The sequence below is a fragment of the Myxine glutinosa genome, chromosome 1 (genome assembly GCF_964187855.1).
Source record: "Myxine glutinosa chromosome 1, kmMyxGlut1.1, whole genome shotgun sequence".
Lineage (NCBI taxonomy): Eukaryota > Metazoa > Chordata > Myxini > Myxiniformes > Myxinidae > Myxine > Myxine glutinosa.
In genome coordinates this window covers 215,937,739-215,950,607 of record NC_136261.1, presented here as the reverse complement: position 1 = coordinate 215,950,607, position 12,869 = coordinate 215,937,739, and the positions used below count along the sequence as shown (strand labels likewise).

General features: G+C 43.3%; 1 long non-coding RNA gene across 1 annotated transcript in view; it reads right to left on the bottom strand.

Annotated features, from left to right (window-relative positions):
• LOC144893302 (uncharacterized) overlaps positions 1-9,040 on the bottom strand; it is a 122,711-nt gene extending 113,671 nt beyond the window's left edge. Inside the window, exon 1 of the long non-coding RNA XR_013624349.1 lies at positions 9,021-9,040. This is a non-coding gene — a long non-coding RNA (uncharacterized LOC144893302). The remainder of the gene's footprint in view (positions 1-9,020) is intronic.
• Positions 9,041-12,869: the final 3,829 nt, after the last annotated feature.

Below are 12,869 nucleotides of genomic sequence, written 5' to 3'. Positions count from 1 at the left end.
AGAGCTACACGTCGCAGCCCAGAAATTGTGCGAGGGCACCGAGAGATGAATCGGGGGAGTGAGACCCCAAATTGAGAGGCACCACAGTTTGGTCAATGGGAATTGGTTTTTAGAACCCATAGTGTAAGTTGGCCAATGGATTGGCAGGGAAAGACCCCGGGTAGTGTAAAGTGTGTTAATGTCATTTAGGAAATAGTTAGGATTGATGAACCTGTCGCACCATACGCAGCCACTTACCTGTGGTGATGATGACTCCACACCTGTGTTTCTTTCTTTTGTGTTGCAGGAAATGAGAATTGCTGTTGGATTTGTGAGACGCATCACGACGTGGATGAGACATTGGGGTGATTCCATCTCTCCCTCCCTAGGAGGGACTGATGATGAATTGGTGATGGCAAATTTTGATGTTGAATTGGAGATGGCAAATTGTGATGAGAGTTGGAAATGGCAAATTTGATTGGTTAGGGGGGAGAGAAGACGAATTTGGTTTATGGGAGGAACGGGGAAGACAGTAGGGACGTTTGTTGATTTGTAAAGTAGATGTTTATGGGTAGTGTTGTGTTTTGTGGATACAGTAAGGGGTAAGGGAGGGGCAATGTAGGTTACCTGGTGGGGGGGGGGGGGCGTACGGTAGGAACGTACCTGTCTCACCTGGTTCCCATGTGCCCCCAGTGTGCATTACCTTATGTTGCGTGCACTTTTGCGCCCTTACCACCTTACTCACTTGTCTTCTTCTTTTGTCTCCCACCTCCGAGGATCTGGCTTTGGGGCAGAGAGAGAGGAGAGAGAGGTGCTGGCTCCGCAGTTGTGGGCCTGCACTTTCGCTGCTTGCTGCCGGGATCGATACACCATATGGACCGCAATTTTTGTGGCCGCCCACCATGGACCGCAGTTCTCTTGCGGGCAAGCACCACCCGTGGATGGACCTATTGGTCAACGTGGCACCTATGCCATACAGGTGAACCACTAATAGTTGGCCCCCTGACGGCCACAATTTAGAAATGGACGCGGTTGGCGCCTTTCTTTATTTTTAAAGAAGCCAGAAGGCCAAGTGCTTCAGGAAGGCAAGACCAGCGGCAGAACATCGGCCGGCTGCGACACCACCGGTGACTATAAACACTTTATTGGTGCACCGGATGGTGCTGACTGTACATGATGGGGTGGTGCTTTTGGTGCTTGGAAGGGGTGCTCTGCACATTATTAAAGGCCGTAGGGCCACAGAGCACTCGTGGGTTGGTGTATCGATGCTGGCATGCGTGCTCTCTCTATGCATAACATCTGCATGTGTTCCTCCAAAAACAGGTCCTGGATCGTAGTGTAAATATCAGCATAGTCTTGTGTAAATAATGCTCCCTACCGGCTGTATGTTTAGTTTGAGGATTCTTTCCGCGATTCGGTTATCCTGTGGGTGTGTTTCTGTGAGGAGAAGGGTGCAACGTCGCAGGGGGACATATTTACTCATTTGTAAACATCTGTAAAACTGTCGCACTCAGGGTAGGGTTAATAGTAGAGGGAACTACATCTGAGTGCCACACTAACGTAGGTAAAGATTTATCGGGTCGGGACGCCCCGAGGTAGAGAAGGGTGCAATGTTGCGGATATGGGATTTGGCCTCCATCCATATCCGCTTGTAAATATTCCCCTATTTCCCCAATACTCCCCAACTATCCCCAATCCCCCATTCCCTAGTCCCATTGTCTGTAAACAACACTCTGTAGCCCCGACCTTCCCCTTTTTCCCCCATTAAATGTCGTGCCCAGGTTCACCGCATCTCACGTAGACAACTATAAGACATCTTGCTAGTTATTCTTAGTCTATGTCAGTTAAGGACTCGTTTCCATTAATTCTGACTCTTCGTTGCACCAGAATGTGATTGTATGGCACCAGTAGTGAGTTTAGGACCTCCCAATACCTCCCCGCATCTCTTCCTCATGGAACTACAACAACAACAACAACTACAACAACAGAGGGGGGCGGCGCGGCGTGGCGCGGGGAGTGTGCGTCCTCACTCCGGCTTGGTTAGCCGCCATTGACCATGTGCTCCGACGGGGTTACCACACAGGGGCTGACTGTCAGCTCCTCGTCAAGGGCGGAGCTCGGTAACCCCCCGCACCCAATAAGAAGCGGCGGACCGATTCCATCTGGGGCGGAGCTAACGAGCCGAGGGCGTGTCACTCCCCGCTGGATATACGCAGCCACTTACCGGAGGTGACGTCAGATGCGCCCCCAGCTTGGAGAAAGAACGTCACCTCCTAGCGCTGAGAGATACCTCCCGCATCTCTGGACCGGACCGGGTCGATTCTGCCCCTGAGCCAAGGTGCACCTTGAGCCATCGACGACCTGCCCTCCCCTGCCATCAATCCCTGTGTGAGTCAGTCTTGTCCCGTTTATCTGTGGTCTGTCGGGGCTAAGATAAGACCGTATTTAAGTGCCCACCTTTCTATGCTGTACCTCTTGTCCGTGTAATCTAAACGTTCTGCAAACCAATATTATAACCTCCTCCGGAGGTCTTGAGAACTGTACCCCTGGTGTCGTGTCATTTAACCTAGCCGTTGTGTCCTTTCCTTCATTGATTTAGCATAGCGCGATTCGGCCAACGTTCGAGTATACTCGGGTAAACTGTGCGAACACGGCGGCCATTCCGCTCGGCCCAGCATAACATCTCAATAAGTCGTGTCCCATATATATATATATATATATATTTTTTTTTTAATTTTTTATACATTTATATATACTAGGGCATGCCCGTACTATATATAAGCTAGGACGTGCCCGTACGTGGGTGCCCGTTCCTTGCCAAAAAAAAAAAAAAAAAAAAATTTGTGTAGGGGTGTGTGTGTGTAAACATCCTAGGGCGTGCCCGTACGTGGGTGCAAAAAATCATGCGTGCAAACAACAACAACAAAAAAAAACTTTGAAACCACGTGGCAGTAACGACCACAGAACCCCCCCCCCCCCCTCTATTTACATGAATGGTTTGGTCCATTCGCAACGACCACAGAACCCCCCCCCCCTCTATTTACATGCAATGGTTTGGTCCATTCGCAACGCCAAAGCGAACGGCGAACGGCTAAATCGCCATAGCTCGGTAAGTACTTGTCCGATTAATTTCAAACCTTGAAAAGGCACATCCTCGGGTCCCCAGCAATATACCTGGCAAGTTTCAAGTATATCGGACCGGTAGTTGTCGAGAAATCGTTGTCGCATACATACACACACACATACACACAGAGATTACTGGAATTATAGATAGATATATATATATATATATGTGTTTATACAATATATATATATATATATATATATATATATATATATATATATATATATATAGATAGATATATATATATATATATGTATATATATATATATATATATATATATATATATATATATATATATATATATATACACACACTACATGACCAAAAGTATGTGGACACCCGAACATCACACATCTCATTCCAAATGGGCATTAATATGGAGTTGGTCCCCCCTTATGCTGCTATAACATTCTCCACTCTTCTGGGAAGGCTTTCCAAGCGGCTGAGCTGTTGTTGCTCCTAAACGTTTCCACTTCACAATAACAGCACTTACAGTTGACCGGGGCCGCTCTAATAGGGCAGAAATTTGACGAACTGACTTGTTGGAAAGATGGCATCCTATGATGGTGCCACGTTGAAAGTCACTGAGCTCTCCAGTATGGCCCATTATACTGCCAATGTTTGTCTATGGAGATTGCATGGCTGTGTGCTTGAATATATATACCTGTCAGCAATGGGTGTGGGTGAAACAGACGAATTCACGAATTCGAAGGGGTGTCCGCATACTTTTGGTCATGTAGTCTATATACAGTGCATTCAGAAAGTATTCAGACACCTTCACTTTTTTCACATTTTGTTATGTTGCAGCCTGATGCTGAAATCGTTGAAATTCATTTTTCTCCTCATCAATCTACACTCAATACCCCATAATGACAAAGAGAAAGCAGGATTTTCGAAAGTTTTGCAAATTTATTAAAAAGAAAAAACTGAAATATCACATTGACATAAGTATTCAGATCCTTTGCTATGACACTTGAAATTTAGCTCAGGTGCCTCCCACCTTTATTGGAGTCCACCTGTGGTAAATTCAATTGTTTGGACATGATTTGGAAAGGCAAACACCTGTCTATATAAGGTCTCACAGCTGACAATGCATATCAGAGCAAAAATCAAGCCATGAGGTCGAAGGAACTGCCTGCAGAGCTCAGAGACAAGATTGTGTCGAGGCACAGATGTGGGGAAGCCTACAAAAAAAATTTCTGCTGCATCGAAGGTTCCCAAGAGCACAGTGGCCTCCATAATTCTTAAATAGAAGAAGTTTGGAACAACCAAGACTCTTCCTAGAGCTTGCCGCCCGGCCAAACTGAGCAATTGGGGGAGAAGGGCCTTGGTAATAGAGGTGACCAAGAACCCGATGGTCACTCTGGCTGAGCTCCAGAGATCCTGTGTGGAGATGGGAGAAACTTCCAGAAGGACAACCATCACAGCAACACTCCACCGATCTGGGCTTTATGGCAGAGTGGCCAGACGGCAGCCTCTCCTCAGTGAAAGACACATGAAAGCCCGCTTGGAGTTTGCAAAAAAGCAAATAAAGGACTCTCAGACTGTGAGAAACAAGATTCTGTGGTCTGATGAAACCAAGATTGAACTGTTCGGCCTCAAATCTAAGCGTCATGTCTGGAGGAAACCAGGCACCGCTCATCACCTGCCCAATACCATCCCAACGGTGAAGCATGGTGGTGGCAGCATCATGCTGTGGGGGTGTTTTTCAGCAGCAGGGACTGGGGAACTGGTCAGAGTTGAGGGAACAATAAACGGAGCAAAGTACAGAGATATCCTTAATGAAAACCTGAAACGGAGCACTCAGGACCTCAGACTGGGCCGAAGGTTCACCCTTCCAACAGGACAATGACCCAAAGCACACAGCCAAGACAAAGCAGGAGTGGCTTCGGGACAACTCTGTGAAGGTCCTTGAGTGGCCCAGCCAGAGCCCTGACTTGAACCCAATCCAACATCTCTGGAGAGACCTGAAAATGGCTGTCCACCGTCGGTCCCTATCCAACCTGACAGAGCTTGAGAGGATGTGCAGAGAAGAATGGCAGAAAATCCCCAAATCTAGGTGTGCAAAGCTTGCCGCATCATACCCAAGAAGACTCGAGGCTGTCATCGCTGCCAAATGTGCTTAAAACTAAGTACTGAGTTCAGGGTCTGAATACTTATGTCAATGTGATATTTCAGTTTTTTCTTTTTAATAAATTTGCAAAACTTTCTAAAATCCTGTTTTCTCTTTGTCATTATGGGGTATTGAGTGTAGATTGATGAGGGAAAAAATGAATTTAAACGATTTCAGCATAAGGCTGCAACATAACAAAATGTGAAAAAAGTGAAGGGGTCTGAATACTTTCTGAATGCACTGTATGTATATATATATATATATATATATATATATATATATATATATATATATTAAAACCGATTTGTCCAACAGTATTTGTAGAATGTCAACAAAAGCCACATCACTGTTCATATCGGTAAATATTATTCCTTGGGCAAACTGGAAAATTTGAAAATTGGAAAACTTGGAAAAACAATATAGCCTATTTTACTTCCAGGGGTCGGTCCCAGGAATACCCACCCAAAATATCGTTGCAATCGGTTGAGCCGTTTTTGCGGTACCTTCGAATGGACAGACGGACATTTGGTGAATTATAGTAAGATACAGTCACGTGAAAAAGTAAGTACACCCCATGAAATGTTTTGACTTTTTCAACATATTTCAACATACAGCTATTTGATCTTCATTTCAACAATATTGATAGATAAAGGTGATATAATATAATAAATATCATGAAACATTTACATTTTGTAGTCCATTATATAATTTAAATAAACATAAATGCAAATTTCGCATGTGGAAAAAGTAAGTACACCCTTGGCTCTAATAGGTGGTATTGCCCCCTTTGGCAGAAACAACCTCAATCAGGCGTTTCTTATAACCGTCTACCAGTCTCTGACATCGACTGGGAGAAATTTTTGCCCACTCCTCCATGCAGAATTCTTTCAGCTGTGCGATGTTTGAGGGGTTTCTTGCATGCACAGCTCGTTTCAAATCTCCCCACAACATCTTGATGGGATTTAGATCCGGGCTTTATCTTGGCCATTCCAGAATCCTCCATTTCTTTCTTTTCAGCCATTCCTTGGTGGATTTACAGGTATGTTTAGGGTCATTGTCATGTTGCAAGGTCCACCTTTGGTTGAGCTTCAACTTTCCGACAGATGGCCTCACATTATCCTCAAGCACCCTCTGGTACAATGAAGAATTCATAGTGGATTATATGATGGTGAGCTGCCCAGGCCCTGATGCAGCAAAGCTGCCCCAAACCATAATATTTCCACCACCATGCTTTACAGTTGGTATCAGGTTCTTGTGGTCAAATGCTGTCTTTGTTTTTCGCCAAACATGTCTTCTGGTACTGTGGCCAAATAGCTCTACCTTTGACTCATCTGTCCAGAGCACATTGTTCCAGAAGTGCTGGTCTTTGCCGAGGTGTTCATTGGCAAACTTTAGTCTTGCCCTGATGTTCTTTCTGGACAGCAAAGGTTTCCTCCTGGCACACCTCCCATGTAGATCAAATTTGTGCAGCCTCTTTCTAATGGTAGACTCGTGCACTTAAACATCAACAGTGGCAAGAGCTACCTGTAGGTCCCGTGATGACATTCTGGGGTTATGAGACACTTATTTTAGCATCTTGCGGTCTGCTCTCGGGCTGAACTTGCTGGGGCGGCCTGGCCTGAACAAGTTGGCAGTTGTTTGGAATCTTCTCCACTTGTAGATGATCTTCCGGACAGTCGAATGATTGATTTCAAATTGTTTGGAGATCTTTTTAAATCCCTTCCCAGACTCGTAGGCATCTATAACTTTCTTTCTGAAGGCCTCAGAGAGCTCTTTTGATCTAGGCATAGTGACGCCGCACAGTTCAACAACAAAGAGCAAACCAAACTAAATGTCTGAGGTTTAAATAAGACAGGTTCCTCCAAGATCCTCTCTCACGATGTTCTAATCATTTGCACCTGAGCTGGTGCACCTGATTCTAATCTTAGGTATTTGAAGTAGTGATAAATGTAAGGGTGTACTTACTTTTTCCACATGCGAAATTTGCATTTATGTTTATTTAAATTATACAATGGACTACAAAATGTAAATGTTTCATGATATTTGTTATGTTATATCACCTTTATCTATCAATATTGTTGAAATGAGGATCAAATAGCTGTATGTTGAAATATGTTGAAAAAGTCAAAACTTTACATGAGGTGTACTTACTTTTTCACGTGACTGTACATATATATATATATATATATATATATATATATATATATATATATATATATATATATATATATATATATATATATATATATATATATATATATATATATATATATATTATGAGATATTTGTCTATCCATCTGTCTGTGTCGCCATTTTTCTTGGAGATGCCCAGAACTACGAAACTTTCAGAGGTTCATCAAAAAGTTCCGGGGAGTTTTTTAAGCAAAATAAATAATTTGAAACGCAGTATTTGAAAATAAAAAGTTGGATTTTTTGTTTCTGATCTCTCTATAGTGCCTTAGCCTTTGTGCCGATGTCAAAGGTAATATTAAATTAAATTATCCCAGACCACATTCCTTCGTGAATGTATGGAAGTATTTTTGGCCCCAACAAAAATGTGGAAAAAAAACTTATGATTTCTTCAAAATGTCAACAGGATTAGAAGGGTACCTGGCAACGCTGGGTACCCATACTCGTATATAATAAAGGAAAGGTGTAGATGTAGTAAAAAAGGAAATATAACGAAAAATAAGACAAAATAAAAAAGAACCGAAAAAGAATAATGGTCATTCATTCGTGTGCAGAAGGTTTCTGGTTCTATAATGTATGAGAGCACAGCTGTGCCACTGATTCTGTGCCCACTGAAGGTTAGGGCAGGAATTTGTAGAAGTCGACCAAGGTGCCGGCAATCCCTCACCTATGCCCTTTGCGAAAGACCCTGGGATTTTTGACATCTACCACCAGCTGACGCTATTAGCAGACGGGACATATCGGGTCCATCCGAGGGACGACACAGTTTGCGATACAACGAGCTGACTGCGAAAGTACCGATCGGACAGTTTATAGTCGGGTCGGGCATCGAACCCAGACTGGACAGCTCAAAGGTATATGTGGCTTACCTCTGAGATATCGTGCCAAACACCAAAAGAACCAAAAATAAGGTCAGCAGATATAAATGTGGTTTTTCTTGCATATCACAGGCTATATCGACAGATAATTAACCACTTCGATGAAAATGTGAATTTAAACAGACGAGGGCTTTAGCAAAATGAGTAATAAGTAATAACCTTCGGACGACCGTTCACTGAAAAATGTATCAAAATTTAAAAGTGATTTTGGGTATACTTGTACCCCCATTGGTTGTCCGAAGGGTACAACTAGGGAGTGATTTTCCTCTGGGCATTACCACGCTCCACTAATATCCTAAAGGATCACCGAGCCCAATGGTCATAGTACATCCGGAAAGGGCAGTGTTACGGAGTAGCCGCAAAAGGTCGTGCACATCCGCAAGAGGTTACACCAACAACTAGACTCGTGAGCCAATCAAAGTAGTTGATATAAGACTAATGAGACATCGAAGGGGTTTAGAGATGTTTCACGAGTGGGGGGAGCGGTGGGGGAGCAAAAGTGCAGCGATCCGGGAGAGCGAGAGGGTTTGTGGGAGAGCGAGTGTAACGGAGCTTTTTCAGCACCAAGGACAGCGCTGCGGACAGCACGGACAGCTCCGTACGAGCGTACGGGAGCACGGAGCCGAGAGTGCGGCGTACGTCGGTCCTCATTACCTCTTCGACGTTCCATCCAACTCTATCCGCACCCTGGCAGCTCGAATCGAACGGACCGAGTGAGCCGAGCGGAGCTCTCACCTGGCAGCGCGACCACCGCGCAGGTCGCCACGACGCACAGGCAGAGACGGAGGCGCGGCCGCGTCCGGCGCGCCATGGCTCGGCTGTCGCTGTAACCCTACCGGAGCCGTCGGGCGGTGGAAACACCCGGCGTGTGCGGGGAGGAGGAGTGGGGGAGGAGGCGGGAAATGCACAACGGATGAGGTGCTCGTTTCCCCGGGACACCGGCTCCACATGTACTCCAGCACCTCTCGCAATGGAATTAAAAACCGAAACGGCAGAACGCTTAATCCTTTTAAGATCGCAACCCGCTACCCCGTCACCCTACCCTTAAAAAGGCGGACAACACCTCTTACATCCCAGCACATCCCCTCCCTCCCTCTCTTTCACACTCGAACCTCTCCTCCTGAGCAGTCCGCCCTCCACCAGCACCTCCCCAACCAACTCCTTTAGCCATTCCCATTCCGCACTGAATAATCTCATCCCGTGTCAAACTTTAGCGAGGAGCTTCTTCATCAAATATTTAAATACGTAGCACGTGGTGGGGATCGGGAATTGAGAAAAAATGATATTGTGGAAACGAATGGTTCAGGTTTGGAAAGGAAGAGTGGCGAGAAAAAAGAGGTGGGGGCTTGGGATTTTATGGTTTAATAGGAGGATGTGGTGATGGCGTTCGCAGGATGGCCTGGAGGTACTAGGTACTATATACATGGAGGTACTATATACTATATACTATATACCTGGAGGTACTATATACTATATACCTGGAGGTACTATATACTTTCTACCTGGAGGTACTATATACTATATATACCTGGAGGTACGATGTACTATATTCCTGGAGGTACTATATACTATATACCTGAAGGTACGCACGCCTAAGCTGTCGAGCTTGGGTTCAAATCCCGACCCAACTATAAACTGCCATCCCGGTAATTCACTGGTAGGACGTGTTCCAGGCCATCCTACCAGTCTATTCTCCAGAAAGGTGAGAATAATTAAGTAGTGGTAGTAGTAGTAGTAGCGTGTTGTAGTTGGTAGTAGTACTAGTAGTAGTGCACAGTAGTATTAGACAATAGTAGTAGTAGTAGTAGAGCACAGTAGTAGTAGTAGTAGTAGTAGTGTACAGTAGTAGTAGTAGTAGTGCACAGTAATAGTAGACAATAGTAGTAGTAGTAGTAGGGCACAGTAGTAGTAGTAGTAGTAGTGCACAGTCGTAGTAGTAGTAGTGCACAGTAGTAGTAGTTGTAGTAGTAGTAGTAGTGCACAGTAGTAGTAGTAGTACACAGTAGTAGTAGTAGTAGTGCACGGTAGTAGTAGACAATAGTAGTAGTAGTAGTAATGCACAGTAGTAGTAGACAATAGTAGTCGTAGTAGTAGTGGTACACAGTAGTAGTAGAAGTAGTGCACGGTAGTAGTAGACAATGGTAGTAGTTGTGGTAGGGCACAGTAGTATTAGTCATAGTGCACAGAAGTAGAGGTAGTAGTACAAAGTAGTATTTGTAGTCGTACACAGTAGTAGTAGACAATAGTAGTAGTAGTGGTGGTAGTAGTACACAGTAGTAGTAGACAATAGTAGTAGTAATATTGCACAGTAGTAGTAGTAGTAGTAGCGCACAGCCGCAGTAGACAATAGTAGTAGTATTAGTCGGAGTGCACAGTAGTAGTAGACAATAGTAGTAGTAGTAGTGGTAGTAGTATACAGTAGTAGTAGTAGTAGTGCACAGTAGTAGTAGACAATAGTAGTAGTAGTGGTAGTAGTGCACAGTAGTAGTAGACAATAGTAGTAGTATTAGTAGTAGTACACAGTAGCAGTAGATAATAGTAGTAGTATTAATAGTAGTGCATGGTAGTAGTAGACAATAGTAGTAGTAATAGTGGTAGTGGTACACAGTAGTAGTAGTAGTAGTGCACAGTAGTAGTAGACAATAGTAGTAGTAGTGGTAGTAGTGCACAGTAGTATTAGACAATAGTAGTAGTAGTAGGGCACAGTAGTAGTAGTAGTAGTAGTAGTGTACAGTAGTAGTAGTAGTAGTGCACAGTAATAGTAGACAATAGTAGTAGTACTAGTAGTAGTGCACAGTAGTATTAGACAATAGTAGTAGTAGTAGTAGTAGTAGGGCACAGTAGTAGTAGTAGTAGTAGTAGTAGTGTACAGTAGTAGTAGTAGTAGTAGTGCACAGTAATAGTAGCCAATAGTAGTAGTAGTAGGGCACAGTAATAGTAGTAGTAGTAGTGCACAGTCGTAGTAGTAGTAGTAGTGCACAGTAGTAGTAGTTGTAGTAGTAGTAGTAGTAGTGCACAGTAGTAGTAGTAGTAGTACACAGTAGTAGTAGTAGTAGTAGTAGTAGTAGTGCACAGTAGTAGTAGACAATAGTAGTAGTAGTAGTAATGCACAGTAGTAGTAGACAATAGTAGTCGTAGTGGTAGTGGTGCACAGTAGTAGTAGTAGTAGTAGTAGTGCACAGTAGTAGTAGTAGTACTAGTAGCAGACAATAGTTGTAGTAGTAGTGGTAGTAGTAGTACACAGTAGTAGAAGTAGTACTAGTAGTAGTACACAGTAGTAGTAGTAGTAGTAGTGCACAGTAGTAGTAGACAATAGTAGTAGTAGTAGTAGTAGTGGTAGTAGTAGTACACAGTAGTAGACGTAGTACTAGTAGTAGTACACAGTAGTACTAGTAGTACTAGTAGTAGTGCACAGTAGTAGTAGACAATAGTAGTAGTAGTAGTAGTAGTAGTGGTAGTAGTACACGGTCGTAGTAGTAGTAGTATACAGTAGTAGTAGTAGTAGTAGTAGTGCACAGTAGTAGTAGACAATAGTAGTAGTTGTGGTAGGGCACAGTAGTATTAGTCATAGTGCACAGAAGTAGTGGTAGTAGTACAAAGTAGTATTTGTAGTCGTACACAGTCGTAGTAGACAATAGTAGTAGTAGTGGTGGTAGTAGTACACAGTAGTAGTAGACAATAGTAGTAGTAATATTGCACAGTAGTAGTAGTAGTAGTGCACAGTAGTATTAGACAATAGTAGTAGTATTAGTAGTAGCGCACAGTCGCAGTAGACAATAGTAGTAGTATTAGTCAGAGTGCACAGTAGTAGTAGACAACAGTAGTAGTAGTAGTGGTAGTAGTATACAGTAGTAGTAGTAGTGCACAGTAGTAGTAGACAATAGTAGTAGTAGTGGTAGTAGTGCACAGTAGTAGTAGACAATAGTAGTAGTATTAGTAGTAGTACACAGTAGCAGTAGCTAATAGTAGTAGTATTAATAGTAGTGCATGGTAGTAGACAATAGTAGTAGTAGTAGTGGTAGTGGTACACAGTAGTAGTAGTAGTGCACAGTAGTAGTAGACAATAGTAGTAGTAGTGGTAGTAGTGCACAGTAGTAGTAGACAATAGTAGTAGTAGTAGTAGTGGTAGTAATACACAGTGGTAGTAGTGCACAGTAGTAATAGTAGTAGTTGTAGTAGTAGTAGTAGTGGTAGTGCACAGTAGTAGTAGACAATAGTAGTAGTAGTAGTAGTAGTGGTAATAGTACACAGTAGTAGTAGTAGTGCACAGTCGTAGTAGACAATAGTAGTAGTAGAAGTGGTGGTAGTGCACAGTAGTAGTAGACAATAGTAGTAGAAGTAGTAGTAGTAGTAGTGCACACTAGTAGTAGCCAATAGTAGTAGTAGTAGTAGTAGTAGTAGTAGTAGTAGTAGTAGTAGTGGTAGTAGTAAAAAGTAGTATTAGTAGTAGTACACAGTAGTAGTTGACAATAGTAATAGTGGTGGTAGTACACAGTCGTATTAGTAATCGTGCGCAGTAGTAGTAGACAATAGTAGCAGGCAGTAGTAGCACTAGTACACAGTAGTAGTAGACAGTATTCGTAG